Consider the following 443-nt stretch of genomic DNA (forward strand, 5'->3'; position numbering starts at 1 on the left):
AAAGGAAAGTGAGAACCTGAAAATATCACTTCACTGTCACTTCAACAGCCTTCATTAGAACATGGAATTCATAATGCTGCAACCCATACTTACCCCAGATAGAACATCTGCACTGAATGTGCAAAACAATCAAACATAGATCAGGAAGGTACTGACTAACAACCCTAGGCAACAAAGGATATCAACCCTGTGTCTGATTCCCAGGAGAACAGGCCTGGAGGCTAGCACACCCTCAAGGAACTGAGGTTGTCTCATGGTAAAGGCAGAAGTCCCTGTAGCTGAGGTATTTTCACCACCACCATCCTCAAAGGGCTGAGCAAAGTAGATTCACAGCAGGGATACTAGGGAGGGCAATGCCTTCACATTCACCCACTCTAAGTCAGGGCCTAGTGATCCAGCCCAGTCACTGACCTCTTCATCTCTTAGTTTCTAAGGCTGCATAC

The sequence above is a fragment of the Vombatus ursinus genome, unplaced genomic scaffold, assembly GCF_900497805.2.
Source record: "Vombatus ursinus unplaced genomic scaffold, bare-nosed wombat genome assembly UNPS02015400.1, whole genome shotgun sequence".
Classification (NCBI taxonomy): Eukaryota; Metazoa; Chordata; class Mammalia; order Diprotodontia; family Vombatidae; genus Vombatus; species Vombatus ursinus.